This window comes from Danio rerio, chromosome 7, assembly GCF_052040795.2.
Source record: "Danio rerio strain M-AB ecotype USA chromosome 7, GRCz13ab, whole genome shotgun sequence".
NCBI classification, from domain to species: domain Eukaryota; kingdom Metazoa; phylum Chordata; class Actinopteri; order Cypriniformes; family Danionidae; genus Danio; species Danio rerio.
Window position 1 is genome coordinate 43693595 of NC_141027.1, and position 25398 is coordinate 43718992.

At 36.9% G+C, this 25398-nt stretch overlaps 2 non-coding genes across 2 annotated transcripts; both read left to right on the forward strand.

Moving 5' to 3' along the window:
* The first annotated feature begins 578 nt into the window (after positions 1-578).
* Positions 579-650, forward strand: trnaw-cca (transfer RNA tryptophan (anticodon CCA)). Its single transcript has one exon. It is a non-coding gene; the product is annotated as a tRNA-Trp (tRNA).
* Positions 651-1205: 555 nt separating this feature from the next.
* Positions 1206-1277, forward strand: trnaw-cca (transfer RNA tryptophan (anticodon CCA)). Its single transcript has one exon. It is a non-coding gene; the product is annotated as a tRNA-Trp (tRNA).
* Positions 1278-25398: the final 24121 nt, after the last annotated feature.

Consider the following 25398-nt stretch of genomic DNA (forward strand, 5'->3'; position numbering starts at 1 on the left):
TCTGATAAGGACTCTGTGGTGTAGCTGTTTTGCGTCTGTCCCCTATTCAAAAGGTTGCATGTTTAAACCTTGCCGAGATCACGGACGTTGAGTTCATCAGTTTTTTTTTAAAGTTGTGGAAGGCAAAGTTTACGAGTGCTCAGTTTTAGCCACTGCTAAGACAAATTTCCGTTTTTGTTCATTTTATGTTTCTGGCTTGTTTGTCGACAGCGGCTGTGAGCTGGGACCTTTTGCGCAATGGTAGCGCATCTGACTCCAGATCAGAAGGTTGTGTTCATCAACTTCTAGTAGCTCAGTGGTTAATCAGTCACCTTTCATGCCAGAGGCCCTCGTGGAACAAAACAATTGGCGCGTCTGTCTCCAGATCCAAAGGTTGAGTATAGCAGTGGTTTGTAAAAACGTGGAAGGCCCCTTTCAGGTGTGCTTGAATTCAGCCACCTTCACGTCAAACTTATGCTTGTGTCTAGCTTGCCATTGAGGACTGTGATAAGGACCTCATGGTGCAGCGGTAGTGGATTTCCTAGCTTTGTGCTCAGTTTATGCTTGTGTCTAGCTTATTGTTGGGCACATTCACACAGGACCTTGTGGCGCAACGGTAGCGCGTCTGACTCCAGATCAGAAGGTTGTGTGTTCAAATCACGTCGGGGTCACAGGTGCTAAGCTTTTCCTAATTTATAAAGTAGTGGAAGGCACCATCTAGGAGTGCTTACGTTCAGCAACATCTAAATCAGATTCCAAGCCTTATGCTTGTGTCTGTTTTGTCGATGAGAACAGTGGACAGGACAATTGTTTGTAAACATGTGCGTGGCACATCTAGGAGTGCTTGCTTTCAGCCGTTTTAAGTCAAATTCCCAGCCCTGTGCTTACTATACGCTCGAGTCTTGCTTGTTGATGGGAATGGTGGACAGGAGCTCGTGGGACAAAACAATTGGCGCCTCTGTCTCCAGATCAGAAGGTCGTAAGTTCAAATGAGGTGCCAAAGGTTGAGATTAGCAGGTTTGTAAAAACGTGGAAGGCCCCTTTCAGGTGTGCTTGAATTCAGCCACCTTCAAGTCAAACTGCAAGCCTTGAGCTCTGTTTATGCTTGTGTCTAGCTTGCCGTTGAGGACTGTGATAAAGACCTCATGGTGCAGCGGTAGTCGATTTCCCAGCTTTGTGCTCAGTTTATGCTTGTGTCTAGCTTGTTGTTGGGCACATTCATACAGGACCTTGTGGCGCAACGGTAGCGCGTCTGACTCCAGATAAGAAGGTTGCGTGTTCAAATCACGTCAGGGTCACAGGTGCTAAGCTTGGCCTGATTTATAAAGTAGTGGAAGGCACCATCTAGGAGTGCTTACATTCAGCAACATCTAAGTCAGATTCCAAGTCTTGTGCTTACTTTATGCTTATGTCTGGTTTGTCAATGAGGACAGTGGACAGGACCTCAGGGGACATAAAAGTAGCGTGTCTGACTCCACATCTCAATGTTGCGTGTTTACGTCACCCCAGGGTCACAAGGATTGACTTTAGCAATTGTTTGCAAAGTTATGGGAGGCACCTTTTAGCTATGCTCACGTTCAGACACTTTTAAGTCAAATTCCAAGCCTTGCGCTCAGGTTATGCTCCCTGTCTAGCTTGACAACGAGGACTCTGATAAGGACCCTGTGGTGTAGCTGTTTTGCGTCTGTACCCCATTCAAAAGGTCGCATGTTTAAACCTTGACGGGATCACGGACGTTGAGTTCATCAGTTTATTTTTAAAGTTGTGGAAGGCAAAGTTTACGAGTGCTCAGTTTTAGTCACTGCTAAGACAAATTTCCGTTTTTGTTCTCAATTTATGTTTGTGGCTTGTTTGAAGACTTTGAGAAGGACCCTGAGCCGCAAAGGCAGTCTGTCTGACTCTAGATCAGAAGCGTGCGTGTGTAAATCATGCCGGGGCATTAGGCTTAGCATTTTATTTTAAGTAGAGTAAGAAACCTTCCAGGAGTGCCTACATTCACCACTTTAAAGTCAAATTCCCAGCACTGTGCTTACCACATGCTTGAGCCTGGCTTGTCGATGAGGACTGTGGACAGGACCTTGTGGGACAAAAATGTGGTGCGTCTGACTCCAGGTCTGAAGATGGCATGTACAAGTTACGTGGAGGTCACGTTGATTGAGTTTAACGATCATTTGTAAAGTTGAGGAAGTCACCTTTTAAGTGTGCTGCGATTCAGCTACTTTCAAGTAGAACTCCTAGCCTTGAACTCAGATTATGCTCAAGCCAAGCCTGGCTGTGGAGCACTTTGGAAAGCATGTTTCAGTGCAAAGACAGTGCCTCTACATCCAGATCAGAGGCTCGTCAATTCAAATGGCCTCGCGGGCACAAGCATTGAGCTAACCAATTGTTTGTAAACATGTGCAAGGCACATCTAGGAGTGCTTGCTTTCAGCCGTTTTAAGTCAAATTCCCAACCATGTGCTTACTATACGCTTGAATCTTGCTTGTCGATGGGGATGGTGGAAAGGAGCTCGTGGGACAAAACAATTGGCGCGTTTGTCTCCAGATCCGAAGGTTGAGTTTAGCAGTGGTTTGTAAAAACGTGGAAGGCCCCTTTTAGGTGTGCTTGAATTCAGCCACCTTCAAGTCAAACTGCAAGCCTTGAGCTCCGTTTATGCTTGTGTCTAGCTTGATGTTGAGGACTGTGATAAGGACCTCATGGTGCACCGGTAGTTGATTTCCCAGCTTTGTGCTCAGTTATCATATTTGTATAGATCTATCATTTGTTTGTATATGGATAGAATGTGTGTATTTGTATAGAATGTATTGTGTGTGTACATGTATAAAATGTATGATTATAGAATGTATCGTGTGTGTATTTAAATAGAATGTATCATGTGTATATTTGTATTGTGTGAGTTATGTTTTTGTTGTAAGGGTTTATCAACTTCAAGTAGCTTGTGGCTAGTCACTCACCTTCACACCGGAGACCGGGGTTCGATCCCAGAGAGAATCAAGTGTGTATATCTATAGAATGTATTGTGCGTGCATATGCATGGAGGATATCGTGTGTGTATTTGTATAGAATGTATCATGTGTGTATATGTATAGAAATTATTGTGTGTGTATTTGTATAAAATGTATCATATATGTATAGAATGTATCATGTGTATATTTGTATAGAATGCATCGTATATGTATAGAATGTATATTTATAGAATGTATCGTGTGTGTTTCTGTGTTGTGTTATATTAATTTGTTGTAAGGGTTTGTCAACTTCCAGTAGCTCAGTGATTAGTCACTCACCTGTCACGCCGCAGACCTGGGTTCTATCCTAGAGAGTATCAAGTGTGCATATCTATAGTATGTATTGTGTGTGCACACGTATTGAGGATATTGTGTGTGTATTTGTATAAATTGGTCATGTGTTTGTATTTGAATTGAATGTATCATGTGTGTACATGCATTAATTGTATGTGTATAGAATGTATCGTGTGTGTATTTGTATACAATGTATCATTTGTGTATATGTATAATGTATCGTATATATATATAGAATGTATCGTGAGTGTTTCTTCATATGTATAGAATTTATTGTGTGTGTATTTGTATAGAATGTATCGTGTGTATATTTGTATAGAATGTATTATGTGAGAACATGTACAGAAGGTATGTTTATAGAATGTATCGTATGTGTGTTTGTGTATTTGTATAGAATGTATTATGTGTGCATATGTGTAGAATGTATCATGTGTGTATGGGTTGTGTATGTTTGTACAGAATGTATAATGTATGTATATGTAAAGAATGTATCATATATGTATAGAATGTATCATGTGCAGGGCCAGACGGAATCTGCGGACGTTTTTTTGCTATTTCTGCGGAGAATTTCAGTAAAAATCTGCAGATTTTGTGTGTGTACTTTCTGTAACAAGCGCATGTGCGCGGGACTTTCTTTTTCCCTGATGCTCGGATTTAGTTGGGATGCTACCTGTTTGAGCCTGGATTTATTTTTCTGCTGCTAGCACTGTATTTTTTTAACTCAACACGTTACAAGATGTCTTTCACGTGTATCCGGAATATGCAGGTGTAAGTAATATGAATCATCCACATATCTTTTGCGACTTCATTCAAGAGTTCACAGCTGATGATTTATAAAAGCTTGTTTGGCATGCTGTCCCGGGAGAGAGCCCCGAGCTCAAGGGCTCCTCGAGCCCGGGGCTTCCTCCCGTTGGCAGAGCAAGAGGGGAGCCTGAGCTCGGTGGATCTCAGAACTCCCTTTGCTGTGGTAGCTAAGGGAACACAAGGGATTAGACAAAGCTTGGTTGTTATGTATGTTGAATGTCTTTGGATGGTGGGAGGAAACCGGAGAACCCGGGGAAAACCCACGCGGACACGGGGAGAACATACAAACCCCTCACAGAAACACCCACCGGTCCTGTGGAACCAGGGATTGCAGTGTTCTTGCTGTGGGCCTCACAGTGCTAACCACTGGGCCGCTGTGCCGCCCAATCAGAGGTAAAGGAGGAGAATAGGGGAGGAGGGGTGTTTCTTCCAAACGAAGATAAAGTGAACTAAAAACTGTGGCTATTTATAGTAGCTTAGGGCTCATATGATTGGAAGTTAGAGATTAGCAAATGCGAGACCGGCCGTGATCCTCTTGAAATTAGTTTATGAATAAACTTCACTTATCTGAGATGTGAAACACATGGAAAAGCTGCCTGAAGACAATCAGTGCAGTCCCGTGCTCACACACATAAGAGACATGAACATGCTGATTGAGTGTGTGTGTGTGTGTTTACAGCAGTTTGACTGATAAATATGAATTTGTGTGAAGGCAACTGTGTGAAGGCTGTGCTGGACCATACGCAATCGCTTTTGTTTTTTCTGAATGCTACCTTAATATACAACTAGCTAAAACTCGCTTATTCAGAGGCGGGAAGTGGAGGATGTGCAACAACTTTAATCATAAGGTAAACACAAAACAAAAGGTTCCATCTGGAGCTCCTTTACAGGACTCAACACTTGTAAAATCTCACTCCATTGGGCTCGTGGCTCTCAGCAACGCCAACGCTCTTTACTGCTACCAAGCTGACCAATCACAGAGCTTGCGCTACACAACATTGTGACATGTAGTTACAGTTTTTAAGAGGTGCACATCAGCGTCAGCCATGGTGAGGGCTATGCAACCGTGTGAAGGCTGTGCCGGTCCATACACGTGTGCTTGATGCAGAAGTACAAATCAGCCTTAAGTGTGAACTCTTGAAATGTAAATAAATATCTGAGAGCTGCATTAAAAAGCTTAGGCTGCTAACTTGTTACCCTATGATGCAGTGACTCTGAAGGCAGCATTTTTACATGAAGACACATCATGAAGCAGACTTCTGAGACACCAAAATCATTTAATGATGTACAACAACAAAAAAAAAGAGAGAGCTTTGGTGATACCTAAGGGAATATTTGCTTACTACAATACTAAATTTTCACAGAAAGTCCCATTGAAGTGGAAAATGTTGGTCAAAAACATAAATTTACAAACAGTTGACACGCAAGAGGTGCTAAGAGATACAATATAACTTTATTTTATTTTATTTTTAGCTTAACTGTCAGAATGCTGCCTTCAAGATTAAAGGTACTTCATGAGACAGAAAATGTCTTGTTGCCTTCCTGCCTATAATGAAAAAGAAATAGCTGTTTGTTCTAGCTACGTATTTAAATCTCAAACAACAAATTTATAGCTAAAAATGACACAATTCTTAGTTCCTTCACTCAATTTAAAATCGTAAAAACCATTAAGCTAACTTTGCAATGGGATGACATGCAGGGATTGTGTGAAACCCAGCATTTTTTTGTGTTATTAGGTATATTAAAAACAAGTTTGCCAAATTCTTCTGCTAAATTGGAATGCTATAGTTATGATAAAGTACATTTCTAATACAATTTCTAATATTTATTTTATTTACATTGATTAATAATATAAAAAATACAAATTATGTTTTTTTATGTATAATATATTCAGCATAAAAATGCATATATTATATAAAATTAAACAATTTACAGTTACTTTTGCGTATGTGGTAAAAAAGGGCATCCAAGTAAAAATATTTGATTAAATTCTAACTAGATTTTTTTTTTTTGCTAAAAAAAATAGTTGAGCGGAATGTGTTGTTCCTAGTCTCTAGAATCCATGAACAAATACACAGTACAAATATATTATTCATAGTTTGTGTGTTGTCGTTGTTAAAGTGTGAGTAATAAATATTATATTAGTTCTGAGCCTTGTATTAGTCCAGTGGAGTCTTTCAGTAAGTTTTTAGCAGAGAATTCATTGGTGAAATCTCCTACCACTTCACTCTTCAACTAGATTTTTAACATAACAGAGAATACAAAAAACACAATGACGGCAATGAACAACCATTTGGGTTTTCCAAAGAACTCTTCAGTATCAATTCTTACAAGAGCAATTTTATATTGTGATCATTTTAATTATGTACACAGCCATATTTCCACTATAAAGTGCTATTTTTTTTTGTAGAATGCAAAGTTTTTTTTATTGGAGTTAAATGTTCTTTACCAAACCATCAGTGCCTAAAGAAGCTTTGTTTTTAAAACATTGAACAAGTGGCATATACACCAAAGTAACCAAAACAGAACATCACAAAAACTGCAAGATTGTGCTATAAAGACAAAGTATTTGCTTTCTTCATACAGATAAAAGTGATAATCATGTCAAACAAATTCATCTTCAATGAAAGCGGTAGCTGGAAACTGAAATGTTGTCCGTTTTCCACTGCGTACTGTTACTGATGCAATGGCGAGCAACACTGTATGCTTTACACTTGTGTATATATATAAAAAAAAAAAAAAGCTTTTTCATAACAGTATAAACACGAATACACTTCTTTATTATTAAAGGTAAATGCCTATTGATTTGTTACTTGTCAGTTTAGCTTTTCTTCTTTTTTTTTTTCCTCCCAGTGCACTCTCTTTAAACCTGCAGGGTTATGTTTACAGCACAATGTCCTGAGGAAATCCACAGACCTGATATTTACCCAGGATTCCCTGCAATATTAGATAAATAAAATGTAATTTTCCTGTGCAAATATGTGTGAAATTAAATACACAAAAAGGGACGGCTTTACAGTCACTGGATTTATCTTGGCCATATTTACTTATTTTAGAGTATGTTCAGCTAGCAAGAGAGAATATCGTGTCACTGTGTTTAAGACGTTACATGTCTGAATGACTGTGGAGTTTTGTCAAAGTCTTTGTACAGTCCATTTTGTTAAGGATGAGCTTAGTTGTCAACCAAAGAAAGATGTATCAGGATTCAAAACATTTAATATGTTTAAACCGGAGCAAAAATGGAAGCAGAGTTTGCATTTTGAGATGGGATTACACAAATCACTCTGTATAAAAGCATACTGAGGCTCTGCAACAGGCTGACATGTAGCATTTGGTTATGATGGATGTTGCAATATTGTTAACTCATATGAGATTTCAGATCTCAGATAGTGAGAGGACTTCCAGTTGTGATTATTATCAATGTAGTAATTGGAAAGGAGCCCATCATTCGCAATGAACTTATCTCTACCTCATTCTTTTTCTTAGTGCTGTTCTGGCTCACCTTGTTTTCTAACAAAATTTTCAACTGTTGCTTTATTGCAGAGCAGTTATTAATAACTGGTGAAGAATCAGGTTGTTTTCACACCTGTAGATCTCCTGTTCCAATATAGGTATTAAAACTGTTAAAATGTTTATTTATTTATTGTAATTTTTTAATGGCCTTAAATAAAAAAATTTTAATGGCCTTTTAATGTTCTGTGTATGTCAACGATCCCCTCTTTGGTCAAACTGCTTATATGTTCCTGGATTCCACTTCTATCAGTCTTTTTTCACAATGGATGCACGGTTAAAACAACAGCTTTGCCTCTCATTGTGGCTTCTTTGTAGCTGTTGGTACACACTTTATCATTCTAATCCTTATTCAAGTCTTTGCTTGCATGTCTTAGAAGGTTAAGAAATGTGTTTAACAAGGTTAATTTTCAGAAGCATTTGCAAAAAAACAATACTTTATATTAAAAAAAAAGAAAAGAAAAAAAGGGGGATTAGTTAGTTTATATTTGAACACATGAAGGCCTAATCCCAATTCTATTAATTTACCCCTACCCCTTCCCTTCAATCCTTGAAACAGAGTGTGAAGGGTAAGGGCTTCAAAATGTAACCCTAAAAAACAGGACACCACTACAACACCTGTACACCTCATCATGTCATCGCGAGCTTATATGAGATGGTCTTATCATAATGATGTAATGTGGCATAAGATTATAACTGTACTGTGTATTTACACCGTGGCCATAATTATCTATGTAAACACCCGAAAACAACATTAGCATTATACCCGACACACATTTTTCTTAAAAAGCATGACCGTAAAGCATGAACACCATTATGAATGTAATAATAATAATAATAATAATAATAATAATAAACTTGTGCAGCACCTGGCTAACGTGTGCAGCCATGTTGCTACTGTAGCTGGTGTATTCTGGGAAATTTCAAGGGCTATTAGCCCTTCCCCTTAGCCCTACGCCTTCAAGCCAAAGAGAACAGGGAGACGCCTACCCCTTCGCGTAAACACGCAAAACAAAGAGTAGGGGTTATGTCTGCAATTTATAACTAAGCGGATTTTGATTATTCCCTTATACTTAAATAGTTGCTAAAACTTTATATAAAATTCTAAATTAAATCACTCAATACAATTTACCTAATGTTCTGAAAACTATCACACGTTAATGTCTAGAAAGATAAGATTTAGCATTTTGGACAGTGTCAACTGAAGAGAGACTCTGAGATTTCAAATAAGCAGTACAGTAATATGAATATCACTTTCAAATCGTATAAATTCTTTAGCAGTAAGTAGATTCCCCTCTAACAAAAAAAAAAAAAACTATTATAATTCTTAGACTTTTTACATTTACTTGGACTATTACAGTGTTGAATACATTATTTTGCATGTACAGTTACTTAAAAAACAATAATATACAGTGCTTAGCAATATTGAGTACACCCCATTTTGAAAATGAATATTTGTATCCATTGCTCAGTGAATATAGGGAATGTATTTTGGTGCATCTAAACAAAACAGATATATTAAACAGATATATTTATTAAAATAATATTTCAGTCACCAAACATATTAAGAAAATTGAAAGATATCACAATTATCTTAACTAAAAAAAAGAAAACCTACAAAATGTCAAATGAAGTTTCCATTTTTTTTTTTTTTTTGCTTATCTTGATTTGTATTTAATATTTTTCTATAATATATAAATTAGGGTGTACTACTTTTTGGACTGTTATCATAAGTTATTTTGTTAGATAAGCTCCAGATTTGGCTTCAGTACTGACTAATGCATATGCACAAATATAATATTGTATTGCTTCCTTTTAAAAATAAGAATTTAAAAAATAGATTTGTGAGGGGTGTACTTACATATATATTGAGCACTATACATTTCTATGTTGTGTCCTGATCTTATACCTTTCACTCTCTTTTCTCCTCTTTAATTTTATCATTCACATAAGATAATGGCAATGGCCAAAATCAAGTCACTTACTTTTGTTTTTAATATTTAATTTCACTTAGATGTGTACTGCAACAGAGAATAATAGAGAGAAAAAAAATGCACTCAACTAAGCAATTCTCTCCTTTATTCTAAACTAAAGACCGCCTGAAAATACCATCATTGCCTGCCTCCACCGTCTCTATGAATAACATTTTAAAAATGCAAATAGTAATGCAAATAGACCAAACAATTATTACTGCAACAACTCCACAGGCAGGCGTAAAAAGGGATAGTGTACTCATTAGTGTTTATAACGTCTACCAATAATTAATAGAGACAGCAACATGAAAGCGCTGCAGACACAAGTTCTCCTCCACCGGCTGTTCTCATGATGTATGAAAGCGCAAGAATTACCATATTTTAGGAACCCAATTGCTACCTGAGCCAAAGACTATCAAATTCTTTATTTCTCCCTGACGGTTAAACAAACACGCGCACACGCGCATACACGCGGGCCCCTGTATTTGGTGAAAATGAACGTCCGCAGCAATAAAAATGATGTATTGAGCAAAGGTTACTCTCCCTTTTAAATGCTAATTGTTCTGCCAACAGTATTCATTTGCCTGGGCTCCCAAAGGGCATGCATCCATTTTGTTTCCGCTCCAAGCAGATGTGGGGTCTTGGTTTTTTGTGTGTGGGTGTTTGTGTGTGTGTGTGTGCGAGAAAGCAAGATAGAGAAAAAGAGCGTTCCCCGTGTTTATGCATCATAATTAGCGGCGCCTTGTTTGTCGTCATAACCTACCGAAATGTAAAGACCCGAAAGATGAGACGGTGTGTACAGGTGGCAGCAAGGAATCTACACAATGATCTCTCCCTCCAAAGCAGCAATGAAAGTGTCCCTTTAACTGTGAAGCTAAACAGTAATGAGGGTCACTTCTGCTCTCGGGCCCTGCCGCTGTACATTTCTTAAGGTTAAATGACATGACAGTGTTTAAGTAAGTCTTTCTCCTTAAAGGTCAAATGAATATTTTATCTTTGGCTGGGCTGGATGTATTGAAATGTTAATGTAAATACCACCGCTGCAGAGTCTGCAGGACAGCTTCAATAAAGGGAGGGATAGGAAAGGTCATATAATCCCCTACCAGTCTCTCATCCTTGTCGCTCAGCGTTGGTCCATGCCACTGTTTGAGACAAAGATATGACTCATTACAAAAAAACGGTCTTCACAGGTGGTCTAACAAATGGACTTTTGTTGGTTAAGGATCTGCTGACTAAGGGTGTGCTTATACTTGTTGATTTGTATGGTCCGGAGTAGAGATGCCAACAATTAATTGACGATAATCCTTTAATTCTATACTTCTAATCGATGGTTAATCAAGCATGGATGTCATTAGCGAGCAAAGTTTTCAGGTTGCATATGGATTGCATGCAATATGCTTGGAGAAACAAAATGGGGCATTATCATAATAATATGTTTCATGTATCATTTAATTTCAATAATTACTGAATATTTTTAACAATAAATTTAGGAATATGAGAATTGTTTGTTATTTAACCCCTTTTTTACCAACAATACTAAAGCAAATAGATTTGATAGTCAAAAACTAAAATGTTTAATCAAAATATCTGATCTTTTTCTAATAAAATAAACATAAGTGTTAAAGAGACACTTAAACTTGCTCAATAAAATTGTACAAAGTGTGTGCAATGGTAAAGCGTAAATACTGATCAATCAAAGCAAACTTTAGGGTGTGTATAATAATGATACAACAAACCTCAAACTCTGTAAATAACACAAATTTTGATGATTAAACCTGAGCTTTTAAGTAAAGGAACCAACCATCATTATTAAAATGCATACTTCAACATTATAAATTGTAAAGTTGAATGACTACATTACCCCCTATGCTAAAAATCTTTCAGATAGAAGCTAGTGGCTGTGATAAACAAGAAAAGAAACCAAAAAGCCACTCTAGTGACATCCTTTTTTAATTTACAATCTCTTCTTTTTTAACCTTTTTTTAATCGATATTGACAATGGTGTTCGGTCAATAAATTGATACCGATTTTATCCCCCAGCCCTAAATGATAATATGAATTACTCACCTTTATGTCATTCTAAATCAAAGAACTTCATTTATCTCTTAAATACAAATAGAGTTTGCTAATTTTCCATAGACAGCAAGGTTCCTGACTTGATTAAAGGCACCAGAAAGGCAGCAAAAGCATTCTCAGAATAGATCACTTAACTTTAGTGGTTCAATCAGAATATCATCAAACTTTGAGAAGTTTTTCAAAATGCAATAAAAAAAATTATGACTTTATTTAATAGTTTCTTCTCTTCAGTATCAGTATATTGCGCACATTCATGAGCACTGTGCACTGATGTAACCCCTCCCGCAGATGCCCACATGTGGCTTCCTTTGTTTAAAACAAAGCACAGGTGCATCCAAAGTAATATGTCAGCAGGCAGCCCAGTATAACATGCACATTCTTGAGAATGTGCACAATATACTGACACTGTGAAAATGTTTGCGCTTGGGTTAGTAATAGTATTATCTAAATTAAATTTTTATGGGAACAAAAACTCTAATTATCTTATTATTTTCAATGTAAGGTACAGAAACACAGATAAAATTGGGTACTTAAAGTCCTTTGGAATATTTTGCTTGATATACAAAAAACCCAGAGTTGGGTGTAACGCATTCCACAGGAATGCTTTATTGTATTCTAATTACATTTTTAGGGAACGTAGTAATGTAGCGAATTACATTTTCTATTTATGTAACTGTATTACGGTTAATAAAGTCAGTGTAATTGCGTTAAAGCAGTTACTTTGATTTCATTGAGCAAATAAACAAAAACATTGCTGTGACATGCAGTCTAAGCAACTTTCGACTGATATTAACTCAACCAGCAACTTGTTCAAGCACTTGAAGTAAGTATTCTATGACAATACTCGTCACCAAGAAAGACATCTGCACCCAAAACAGGATGGGCCAACTCAGCCTAAACAGGGTAAATTGAATGTATTGATTTTTTTTTGTGTGCTGGATCTGGAGTGAAAGTATCTTCTGAATGTGAAGAGAAGCGTAGCTGCTCATTGGGTCGTCCATATATTGTGTCTTTTGCGCATGCTCGCATTTCTCAGGCGCAACCAGTCTGCTTTTAAAACTGCATGATTACCATCTAGAGTTTTCGCTGGACTCAAAAGACCTGACACAATCTGGTAAATTGAGTTATGGAGATGTCCTACAATGAGTGTAAATGAACTAAGACATTTATATTGCCAGTGACCTTAAAAAAGTTATACTGAAATAATTCAATGTCCATTATGACAGAAGATAAAACAGATAATAGTACACTGGTAACAAAAGGCTTCAGACTTGGACCAAAGACAGGCTTGTGTCACAGTTTTAAAGACTTATGACTGACCTTTGCAAATATAAAAAGTACTTTATGCTTGAATAACTTTTTGGCAATTACTCACAATTTGATTTGGACCTCACAGATTGGATTCTGACATATTCCTCACACGGTGAACTTTGTTTTAAGTGCTCTCTCGGGCACAATGTGCAGCAATTTATTAGAAAAGCATCAAAGGTATGCAAGTAAAAAAAAGTACCAAAATAGTGCCGTCTACACTTCCCCAAGCGTCGGCATATCTCAATAGTTGAATTATTTAATGTCTCAGCCAGATCAATAGTAACATTAAAAGAAAAAGAAAATCTTATTGCTAAACATTTATTATTTCTTCTGTATTTAGCATAGATTAATATTTATTGTTACTGTTCTTATGGGCCTTTGTGGAAAATCACTTGACGGACTGTGGACTACCCCAATAAATGCATAAAAATTAAGCACTGTAATTTTTGGTTGTCACGATACTGGAATTTGGTACCAATCGATACTGAAGTATTAAAAATGTTCATTTCCCACTAACATTTGATCGCTACTGAGTGTGCTCTTAAACACAGCTGATTTGCCATAGAGTTCACATGTTCAAAGGAAATGACTGTGATTGGCCATGAAAGCCAATATTCATTTCACCATACTCACCATCGTTTACTGAGTGTAACCACAAACACAGGAACAGTGGAGTGTTTTAAAGTCACGTCAATCAGCTGCTTTGTCTATAAGCTGACATACGAGCAATCCGCTGATGAATCATGGCTTTAAAATGCTCCAGTGTCATTGTATCTGTAGTTACACAAAGTAAACAGCGGTGAGTTCGATGAACTGATGACCTTCACAGCTAATCACTGTCATTTCTGTTGAGTACATGAAGACAACGGCAAATCAGCACTGTTTTAGAACATGCTTAACAGTGCTCAATTGTTCGCGGGAAATGGACGTTTTTAAAATTCCAGTATCAATTGGTACCGAATTCCAGCAACCCTACTGTAACAATCCAATGTTCTCAGAGTATATTTTTACAAACTTAAAATGATGAAATGATCATCTACTTTAAAAGGAATTTAACTGCTTCAGCCTCTTCTTGTCTTGAGATATTCCGAGAGATCTCTGAGCTCCCATGTGTCTGCATCACCTGCCTTGTTACACCACTGCAATCACACTCTTTAACACTACAGACAGGTACAGTAGCATAAAAGTAGTTCTAAAGCTATAAGCTGGGCGGCACGGTGGGTAAGATGTTAACACTGTCACATTACTGCAGGAAGGTTGCTCCTCCGAGTGCTCTGATTTCCCCCACAGTCCAAAGACATGCAGTATAGGTGAAATTGATGAAACAAACTAATCTGGCTGTAGTGTTTCTGTAAATGAGTGTGTATGGGTGCTTCCGAATACTGAGTTGGGCATCTGGTGCAGCGACCTCTGATTAAAGCTCTATATTGCAAGTAAATGTTTTGTGTGTGTGTGAGGAACTGGTTCATATTTATGTGATCACTCACCGTTAATCCTCCTCTTGTCTCTTTCCATTCAAATTGCAATGCTCCTTCAAAGGCAGCAACTGTTTTTAAAGGTGCAACACTCTCTGCAATAAAAGAAGAAATAGAATCCATAAACATCATTGGTTCCTGCATATTTTAGTATCATGATAAGGAGAAACTAAAAGAAGAACTTTTTCAGGTGAGACCAGTTAGGAATTGAAACATTTTACCTGCACAAACCCAGTCTATTTTATTTTATTATCAGTCATAAACACACTGGATTGTAAAGTAAATAGCTTTACCTGCACGGCACTTTGTTATTTGCTAGTTATGTAAATAATAATTTGGAAGTCTCACACATAGCCAAAGAAAAAGGTTTGCAGAAGGTAGAACCCCAGAGTAGAATAAATATGTGAAGGCCAGGGTTTCAAAACTGTATGCTACTAATAGCTTGCAATTAATTTAATTTGTGTAAAAATGTACATACAGTATGAAAGAGAAAGGAGACAAGAGACATTGACTAAGCTTACATGGACATCAAAAATTAAATGCCTTAATCTAACTAAGACAATAATATGATTAAGGGGTGGCACGGTGGCTCAGTTGTTAGCACTGTCACTTCATAGCAAGGAAGTCGCTGATTCAAGTCCCGGCTGGGCTCATTAACATTTCCGTATGGAGTTTGCATATTCTCCCAGTGTTGGCGTAAGTTTCCTCCAGGTCCTCCCATTTCCCCATTGTCCAAAGAAATGTGGTATAGGTGAATTAAATAAAACAAATTGGTCGCAGTGTATGAGTGTTTATGAATAAGTGTGTATGGATGTTTCTCAGTATTGAGTTGTGACTGGAATTGCATGCATTGTGTACAACTTATGCTGGAATAATTGGCAGTTCATTCCGCTGTGCTGAGCTCTGAAATAAGACACTAAACCTTACAATAAGATGTGTTAAAGACTCTAACACATCCTCTGGAGTGTGACTCATCAACAGTTTGTGTGCGTAATGGCACTACATAAAAATTCAGGCGTTTCAATTTATTTATTTTTTTTGACAACTTCAACTGCTGTTAATTCATCAAGCTATATATACAGACGACGGCAGATATAAATTCTCCAGCAACAAACCTCCTGAACTCGATGCGAATACGAAGTAAGGACTGGTATAAGAGTTTGAAATTTGCTGACGCCGAATGGAAGGAAATATTCAGCATGGCCCAGACAGTAATTGTAAAATTATGTTCAATGATGGAGGGTGTGATGAGTACCCCAAAGTTCACTGTGCATGTACCTGTGCCCTTGAAGATGAAAATGGAGGACTGTCCTGTACCGACTTGAAAACTGTGAGAACACAGAACCAAAGAGCTGACCGCCACTACTGTGTGCATATCCTGTCGTAAAATGCAGCGAAGAGTCACAGATGATGGTGTTAGTATGGTTAAAAAGTTTAATGTCTGTACTGAATTTTCATATTCATTTAATTAATTTATATTTAAATATTCTTGATATTTAAATATTCTATAAAAAACAAATAAAAATTGTATATTTTAATACTAAAAAGTCAATTCATCTATATTTCTGTAGGGCTTTTACAATGGAGATTGTATCAAAGCAGCTTAACATAGAAGTACTAATAAATTGAAACTGTGCCAGTCCAGTTTTCTGGGCCTTCTTCCCATTTAGTGGTGTCTTTAATATTAATAACAAGTATTCAGCACATGAAGTGATTAATGCAAATGTACTGTTGGGGATTTATGTTACATTACAGCGATATGATCTTAGATGAAGTTCAGGCAGCATGTGATCTGTGAGCTGGTGTTTGTACTCCACGTTTTAATTCGATTTGCATTTATTTTGATTATGACTTCAGTAATGGTAATGCATTCAAAAACCTTTGTTTACATAGTAGACTCTTAATCAGAGTATTGTCTTAATCATATTAAAATCTGAGTATTGATGTCCATGTAAACATTTAGAAAGCAACAGTTTTCATTCTGCTCAGCAATAATATAACTACACTGAACATGTTAGCTTTGATTTAGAATCCAGACTGATAAGAAACATTGGCACACACTAATGCCACAAAAGTGAAGCACTTGGAAATGTCTCTCACGTACTGTATGCGACCTCATAGTCTGAAGTGTCTGTGACAGCAATGTATAAAATAATTAAAATGAAGCCTCTTCTCATAAGATAAGGACACACAGTCTCAAGAACAGTTATGAGAGATTGGCGAGACCACGAAATACTGTGGTCAACACTGTTTTCAATAATGTGCAGCACAAACACTTCTGTTAAATCTCATAAAATGTCATTTAGAGTTGCATGACCTTTGAATAATTAGGTCAGTAGGGATAGAGGATGCAGTTTTAAGTGGCTGTTCAAATTGTTCTGATCTACACAATCTTTTCTATAGATTATGATGTCACACAGTTTAGACATACACATTCCAGACTATCATAGCTAAACAATCCTACAGAAATAAACATAGTAAATGTCAAAGGACATAGTATATTTAATTTTTTCATAAAATTATGACTTGTGTTATCATTTCTGTGTGATGGTTAGTGTATAGATACAGTATGTAGGCTGCTGTTATGGGCATACAGTAAACCCTCTTATAAGCTTAGACATTCTTAAATAAGCCTATTGTTTGCCATGGTACTTTGAATATTTTGCCTTAAATCACATAAATCACATGTAAGAATAATTTCAATACAACATTAAGACTATTTATTTGACTGCAATCAATAAACTGTGAAAGTATACTATTAAGGAGAAAGTCAGAATGTGTGAATATAAAACCAACTTCACTTTAATATTTCAACTACTCTGAAGGCTCAAAGTTGCAATATTACACCTACCGGTCAGTTTATTAGGTACACCTTACTAGTACCATGTTGGACCCCCTTTTGCCTTCAGAACTGTTTTAATCTTTGTGGCATAGATTCAACAAAATACTGGAAATATTCCTTAGACATTTTGGTCCATATTGACATGATAGCATCATACAGTCGCTGCAGATTTGTCACCTGCAAATCCATAATGTGAATCTCCCATTTCACCACATCTCAAAGGTGCTCTATTGAATTTAGATCTGGTGAATGTGGAGGCCATTTGAGTACAGTGAATACATTGTCATGTTCAAGAAACCAGTCTGAGATGATTCGCGCTTTATGACATGGTATATCCTGCTGGAAGTAGCCATCAGTCTGGCCATGACCTTTGGCATCAACAAGGCATTTGTGCCCACAGAACTGCCGCCCACTGGATATTTTCTTTTCTTTTTTTCCAGACCATTCTCTGTAAACCCTTGAGATGATTGTGCATAAAAATCCAAGTAGATCAGCAGTTTCTGAAATACTCAGACCAGCCCTTCTGGCACCAACAACCACGCCACGTTCAAAGTCATTTAAATCATTTTTCTTCCCCATTCTGATGTTCGGTTTGAACTGCAGCATATCGTCTTGACCATGTCTTTATGTCTAAATGCATCGAGTTGCTGCCATTGGACAGGTGTACCTAATAAAGTGGCCGGTGAGTGTACATTTCCCTTAAAACCTCCAAAATTGCAGTCTCATCTATTTTTACTTTTAATTTAATTTACAAGACCTCACATAATGACATCTAAATTGCCATCTTTATTTTTTCTACATTAAGGTATTTCAGGGCCAAAGAGGCTAAACTGTAATGATTTATTGTTCTATACTTACGTGACATATGCGCCCTCTGACTTCTGGCTTTATCTGTGTGTGCCTCAGTGTGCTCAGAAAATAGTTATCAGACGGAGAAGACTTTAAAACGCATGCAGGTAATAAGCTTTGAGGGGGGAAAAACTGCAATATCTCTGGAGCACGACAGACATCCAAACGGCTGCGTTTCCGAAAACCATCGTTAGCCAACTAACTTCGCAAATGCTCTCGTTACAAACATACTTCGTTATTTGACGTTTCCCAAATTCATAGTTTTACGAACTTTTTGCAAACTGCGTCGCAAACGCTTGCAACTACACATAGCTGAAGTAGAGTTCCTGGTTAAAAAAAAAAAGTAGAGTTCCTGGTTGTGTACTATTCCCAGTTATCCCCCCTAAGCCCTATTCCCTTCGAACGTTCCAACATTTAAACTTGGAATGGAGTTGAAAAGTCAATATATAAGGTAATTTGCTTTCAAACTATTTTTTACAGTTCAGTTTTAGCAATCTTTATATTGAATGGCGTTCCCTTCGCAAGTTCGCAGTGCACGTTAAATACCATTTTGAACGCAGCCATGGTTCAAGACTACAGAGCTTGTGCAAACAAAAATATGTAGCATGTTAATGGTTTTAATTCATAGGTTATTTGTTAAGAAATGTATCACTATATAACATGGGTCTATGGGTTAGATATTTTATGCAGTGGTTTGAATGTGTCAAAGCTGCGTAAAACATATGCTGGATAAATTGGCGGTTCATGGTGACCCCAGATTAATAAAGGGACTAAGCCGAAAAGAAAATGAATGAATGAATGAGTAATAATAAAAATAATAATAATAATTATTATTATTATTATTTTTTATGATAATAATATTATTATTATTAAGTAGGATTAAAAAATCTTAATAAATAGACTACTGTAAATTAAAACCAATAACAATTAATATGTTTTTTTTATGAGATCAAAAAAAGTGTTAGCTAGTTTATGTTTTAGAATAACCTATGGAATATTCTCAATAATATGTATAAAGGAAACATAGACCCAATATGTTCCATTTACATATATTTCAATTGATATAGAAAATGAATGCAGGGTTTTTTTTAGCAAAACTATTATTGATTTTTTTAATACATGTGTGTGTAAAACAACATAATTTGCAATAAATAAATAAATAAATAAAATTTTCCTCTAAAGAAGTTGTTACTCCACCATGTTTACAGCATCATTATGGGCGTTTTACGTTATAACTTACATGGTTCAAATAATGGATCTGCGACAAAGCAACTATGGTTTTAGGAAACGCTCACCACTACATCGTTCTTTTCACAAACAATGCATCGTGATATGATAGTTCAGCCACGAGTCATGTCATTGTTTGGGAAATTCACTCCTAATTGTTTCACACATACACACAGAGAAGTATTTATTCAGAAAAGTGGCGGCTGCAGCTCATTTGCATTCAAAGAAACGCACAGAAATAGCGTGTCATTGTTTCCATTCAAAATGTACAGTGTAGTATAACAAAGGTGATATATTTTGAACTGAAACTTCAGAGACTGTAGATCTTGTTAAAAGGGGTCGCTTTAAGAAATGTGTTAGATCACAGAATAAGACTGATACAGTAATAACATTCATCAAAGCATTTTTATATGTTGGTATGTAGTATTTATTGCTCATATATCTTTGTGTAATTGTTCATCTAAGGCAGCTGATTGAATTTACTGGAATGTACACTGGAGCATGGCTGTTAATTAAATCAACATCAAAAAGTGAAGTAAGGGCACTGGGATCAGCAGCACTGTGTCATTAGTATTTAGAGCACTGGGTATGTTTCTGGGACACATTGCCAATACATCTAAGTGACTACTTTGCTACACTTTCTCAAGGACAGCATCTATCAACTTGAAATACACTATTGGAATCTTATAAGCTCAGTACAGAATGATTCACCCGATTTACTCTCTGGTCCACTTAGCCCCTAGAGGTATGGAATACATCAATGAAGCACGGCAGCTCTGTGGTGTAAAATATTCAATTATGATGTATTCTCTTGAGTGGCAGCGTCAATATCCAACATGTGATGAAATCCAGAAGGAATATTTTAATTAAAAATTGTCCAACGATTGTAACCGCATCACAGTTATTTGTCTGAAATCCTTTATTGACGTCCTCAAATTAAATTTTCCCACACACACTGTTGTTTCTGAAGATTCAAATTGGAGATTAGATGTGGGGATATTCTTATCTTTAGTAATCTTCAATCTCATCTGTCTCGCTGATCATGTAGCATTCATGTCAGCACACCATAAAAAATTGGCTTGGGTATAACGGTGGCACTTTGCTTTTCTTAACAATGGAAATTCATTGAAAATGCACCTTGCTTTACTACTGACTATTTTATTTCATTATCTGATGGAGAATGTACATGATTTTCCATGGATTTCTGAATAAATTGCTAAAATCTGATCTTTTGCACTTTCACCAGCATGGACCACTCCACACTTTGAGCTTGACTTTATTGTAGGGATGAAAGGGATGGTAAGAAAACAGTGGGATGAAGGGGAAGGGAAGTAAGATGATAAACAGTGAACAGGTAGGTATGTTGATCGGGCATCATATGATGATGCCCAGAGACTCAGTTACTATCTCTCTAACATTTTGGGGGTGATTGGACCCCCCGATTTAAACAACGAGTGAAGAGAGTATTATAGCAAGAAAATAGAGGGAGGGAGGGTGAGTGGGTTTCTAGAGAGTAAGAACAGTGCTAGAGGCGTGGTCTGCTTTAAATAAGTTTTCAAGGAGTAGGTGATTGGATAAGGAGACAAAGTGAGGAGTATTTCTACCGTCGAACCTTTGTTAACAAGTTAACTTCATGTAAAAAATGCAGGGTTCCACACAATTCCTCCAGGTTGTCCCAACACAAATTGATTAAGTTAACTTAACCAGTTTAAGTGGTTTGAACATAAAACCATTAAACTGTCCTAAATATCTCAGGACCTTCAAGTCTATATTCCTTAATGTAGTGTCAATGCAGCTTATTTTTCAGTGCTGAAGTCCAAACACTTAAGAGCAAATCTGAATACGCTGAATGGGCAGCTCCACGAGATCAATGCTAAGACTTGTCCGTCACTGGGGTCTTTCTGGAATCAGTATCATTGATCTCCACTCCTCCATGACTGCCACTGCATGTGCACAGTATATGGCCTGGTCCAGGATTATGGATACCTCTAGAAGTCCTCTATGGTTGGCATCATCTCTTCGTATGTGATATCCCTTTAGCCCCATCTGAATCATACACATTGCATTACTGCAAAGTAACAATGATAGACAAATACAATATCCTTTGACAAAAAAATGTATAAAGCAATAACACTCATTAATTTGACTGACTGGTACATGTTTAAGTTAATTTGGATGAGACGTAACATTAAGTGAGTCTTTAATGGTGCTGAGTGAAAATGAGAACACATAACCGATGAATAAGTGAAACAAAAATTTGGAATTTATAATGTAAATATTTAATTTAAATATTTAAAATTTAAACAACCGAATCAGAAAAAAAACAGGAGTGTTGTTAAAACAATGAAATATATATAACAAAACAATCTAACTAAACCCCAAGCCACTAAACTAACAAACCAAAGAAAAAAGCAGAAACAAAAATTATCTTCAGCGTATGCAACGCTAACTAAACTTCCAACCTATTTCAAAACATAGTTACAAATGTGGCAACTCCTCCATAAACTACCTAACAAAAAAAAAAAAAACTATGCTGCTCAAAATTACTCAAGTTCTCATAAAGTACACACTGTTAGTCATTAGCAAAAATAATCCAATTCTCATAAAGATCGTTCGACTTCTCAATAATAAATACTAAATTGAGCTGCACAAGCTTATCTAATAATAAATAGATCACTTTAACGAGAAACAAACTACACAACAACAGCAGCAGTAACAAAAAGAATACGGACACAAATGAACAGGCTGGCTTTTATACATGGCAGACCAGCTCCTGATCAGGGCATCGAATGTGTCATAATGGTGATTGACAGCCTTCTCGACCAATGGTTGCATACCTACAGTAGGACAGGACAGAGTACATAACGGAAGAGAGAACAGAACACAAAACAAAAAAACAAACACAAAACACCACAAGACATACATAAAAACGTAACACTGACCAATATTGGAAACTTGGATATAATTATCAGCAGCCATAACCTCTGTCTGTCTGTCTGTCTGTCTGTATGTCTGTGTGTCTGTCTGTCTGTCTGTCTGTCCTTCCATCCATCCATCCACCCACCCATCCATCCACCCATCCCTTCCTTTCTCCATCCATCCATCCATCCATCCATCCATCCATCCATATGTCCGTCCATCCATCCATCCATCCATCCATCCGTCCGTCCGTCCGTCCGTCCGTCCGTCCATGAATCCAACCTTTACAACACTCAAGAGGAAATCTCCACTATTCCTTTTGACAGTACTCTTTCAGTTCAGTAATATTCTTTGAGATATCTGGTGTAAATCACTCACTGTCCTCAATTCTTTTTTTGTCAGGCTGAGGTCAGGGCCGGTCTGAAACGGTGTGCTTTCTTTTATTGAAGCCATTCTGTTGTTGATTTACTTTTGCGCTTTGGATTGTTTTCCTGTTGCATCACCCAACCTGTTGAGCTGGCCTTACATTCTCCAGCAAAATGTCCTGATAAACTTGGGAATTCAGTTTTCAACCGATGATAACAAGCTGTTCAGGCCCTAAGGCAACAAACATTTCTAAACCACGATGGCCTGTCCACCATACGTTACAGCTGAGACAAGGTTTTGATGTCAGTGTACTATGCCTTTTTTTCCTCACAGACAAGTCAATATTGGTTTAATATGTCTAAAGAATATTTTTCCAGTAGCATTCAGGTGCTATTTTCTTATCTTTAGATGTGTGGAATATTGTGTGCGTGTGTGTGCGCAGCATGCCTACTGCTAGAAGAGAGTAACAGCAGGGTTAAACTTTCTCCAGACATCTCACCATCGATGAATGAACATGAAAACTTTCAGAAATACTTCTGTTAACCTTGTTAAGCTTAGTAATTAGCTTGAAAACAACAAAAGCAGTGATGCAAACTTTAAAAATGAGGTTAAATCCAAATTCTGCTGTGAAGCAAATTTAGAAGCTTCATTAAAATAAATCTTAATAAAGATAATGTCATTATTCCACTCAATTCTGTTTTGTGTTGATTCAGATCATTGGTTATTACTGATTTCATCATAAATGTACTTTGAAAAAAGTGGAAAGCCAAGCATGGCAGTTGTTAGCCGAAACAGCCATCAAAAATGTCTTAGTACAAACAATTTTAATTTAACACAGAAGGGTGTTTTGATCTGCATATAAGATAATGAAGATTAGTATGAGGATATTCGTTTTTATCTTCTTTTTTGTGATATTTTTATTTACAATTTATAAGATTCTTAACAAACGCAGTACAATACCAATAAAAAGAAGAAAAAGTACATAATATACATGCCATCAGGGCTTGCTGTTGGGTTAACGGAAAGGTGTCCATTATATTAGAATATCCAAAAGTAGTCAAATTGTAGTTAGGTTGGATATTGGTTCCATAAGCACTGAAAAGCAATTCAAAGATGCGTTTTTTTGCTTTTAATTTTTCAGACTATTGTAGAAATGCAAATTATCACATAGAATTGTTTATATTGCAAAGCAAGCCTTTTCACAAAGGTCGATACAGATTCTAAATGCTGATAAGATCAGGACCTGGCTAATATGGCTGAGGAGTTTGGGGGTTTTACAATGTGGTCACATGTTGATTGGTCAGTTTGTATATCTCAGTATTTGAGTTTTGGTCACATGGTCAAGAAAGATACAAAATAGGTTGTAATCTTTGCTCTTCCTCTTTTTTCCTGCTCTGCTTCACTCCTGCTCTGAGGTCTATCTTTTCTGACTCTACTGCTATCAGGCTCTCTTTGAGGCCTGCATCTGTTCTTTGTCTATTCTTCTCTCCTCTGTCTCTCTCCCTGTCCCTGTCCCTCTCCCTCTCTCTCTCTCTCTCTCTCTCTCTACAATTAATATCATATATATATTTTTATCAACTCATATTTTATCATTCTATACAGTTTTTTGTAACCAATTCAGTTGTAATTATGACAAGTTATTGTTGTTAAATAATTTCATTTTCACCTCTGGGGAAACCGGAGCACCCGAAGGAAACCCACGCAAACGCAGGAAGAACATGCAAACTCCACACAGAAACGCAAATTGACCCAGCCTAGGCTCTAACTAGCGACCTTCTTGCTGTGAGGCGACAGCATTTTCTTCTGCGTTGCCCACAATGGCATTCCATGTCACGTTTTTCACACCTGATGAATTTGAATAACTGATTATGAATATTTTTTATATAATATTACTGATATATTTATTAATTTATTCAAGACTATATAGTGTAATAAAGAAATGTACATAAAAATATTAATTATATTGTAAAAGTGGAACCAGAAATTGCACAGTTATTCCACATACTGTACTTTTTTTTGCAACTGATTTTTCAAATCTATGAAAACAAAAACAAAGTAACAGTACAGTTACAAGTCATACCACATTTGTCATGTAACACTAATGTTTTGTCCTCTAGAGGACAATAACATCCAAGCCGACATTAGTTTGCACTACTCATCTGCAGCATATGCCAACATGGAGTCAAATAATACTTGATAAGGATTACTCCACTCTTGAGGCAAAAACAAACTTATCTTCTGAAACAAGCTGTCAGATAGCAAAGATTGAGATAAATATAGATGGAGCGAAGGCAGTGGTGTTGCGGGACATTTCTTAGGTTAGAAGTACTTATTTCACCAGGATGAAATTATTTTGCCAATGGCAATTTTATGCTTCTGTGAGTTTCTAATTCCCTCTGGCTCATGCTAAGTGTCTCAGCAGTAGCATCCATCTCTCTCCTCCTCCTTTTTTTTTTACTAACCCCCATTTACCAGGTGACAATGGGTTGACTATTCTTCCATCTTTCAATTTATTATATATATATATTTTCTCTTACACACACACATACACACACATAGCGTGCACAATTAACAGTCAGCAATCCCTTTCTCAGTCGTCAACATGGACAGGATCCAGGCCTGAGGTGCACATATGTGAGGTACTTAAGGAAAATGCTGACTGTAGAGAAGAACAGAGCCCTGTGGAGCACATCTGTGCTTCCTGCTCCCCAACATCCAGCAATGTGGAAATGAAATGCTGTTTGCTGAACGTAAAATGGAGCAATTGA